The sequence below is a fragment of the Chrysochloris asiatica genome, unplaced genomic scaffold (genome assembly GCF_000296735.1).
Source record: "Chrysochloris asiatica unplaced genomic scaffold, ChrAsi1.0 scaffold00222, whole genome shotgun sequence".
Classification (NCBI taxonomy): Eukaryota; Metazoa; Chordata; class Mammalia; order Afrosoricida; family Chrysochloridae; genus Chrysochloris; species Chrysochloris asiatica.
The window spans coordinates 2,588,424-2,589,835 of NW_006408740.1; positions in this window are offsets into that span (position 1 = coordinate 2,588,424).

Consider the following 1,412-nt stretch of genomic DNA (forward strand, 5'->3'; position numbering starts at 1 on the left):
TACAGAATTTCCAAATGGAGTCAAGTAGATTTCAAGATAAAACAGACTGTTTTAAAATGGAGAAGATATTAATAAAATTTAGGGTGATCACAAAGAAAATCAATAAACTTTCTCATCAAAATTAAAAAGAGGAAAATCATAAATAATTTACAATAATAGCAGGAGATTTTAATATATCACTTTTGATGATGGACAGATAAACTAGAAATTCAACAAAGACATAGGAGAACTAAACAGCATAATCAACCAACTTGACCTCATAGATTTATACAGAGTGCTCAACCCAACAAAAGTACAATATAAATTCTTTTCCAGCATGGAACATTATCCAGAATAAACCATGTGTTAGGCCACAAAGAAAGGTTTTGTATACACAAAACTAGTAAGTTAAAAAGCATTGAAATACTACAAAGCATTTTCTCAGATCACAATGCTATAAAACAAGAAATCAACAATAGGAAGATCAAAGAAAAAAAAACAACCCAAATGCATGGAAATTGAATAACACCCTGCTTAAAATCTACTGGACAGTAGAAAACTTGAACAGACATAAAACAAAAGTAGAAATTGATCAGGTCATTTTGAAACTACCAAAAGAAAAAGAAAGACTGGGCCTAGATATTTTTACTAGTGAATTCTATCAAATTTCAGAGAAGAGTTGACAGCAATTCTATTCAAATGATTCTAAAAAATAGAAAAGAATGGAAAACTCTGCATTCATTTTATGAAGTAAGCATAACCCTGATACCAAAACCAATCAAAGACATCACTGAAAAAAGAAAATTATAGATCAATATCCCTCATGAGGAATCCTGGTGAGGCACTGTGGGTTTATGCTCTGGACCGCAAAGTCAGTTTGAATCACAAGGTTGGTAATTCAAGCACACCAGCCGCTCCTTGGAAACCCTATACAGGTCGCTATGGGTCAGAACCAACTTGACAGCATTTAACAACAACAATTCCTCATGAACACAGATGCAAAAACTCTCAACAAAATCCTAGCCAATAGAACTCAACAACATATCAAAAAAATAATACATCATGACCAAGTATGAGTTATACTAGATATGTAAGGATGGTTCAATTTTTTTTTTTAAATCGATGTAATCCACCATATAAATAAAACAAAAGAAAAGAACTACATGATATATCAATTGATGAAGAAAAGGCATCTGACAAAATCCAAAACCTACTCCTGATAAAAAAAACACTCAATAAAATAGGAATAGGAAGGAAAATCTTCAACATAATTAAGGGTGTGTAAGCAAAATCAATGGACAATGCTACTTTTTTTTTTTTTTTTAATTCATGCATTTACCATTTACTGAGTATCTACTCTTTGCCAAGCACTTAGAGTATCTAAATTAATAATACAAAGATAAATAAGACAAAGTCTTCAGTTTTCAACAGTT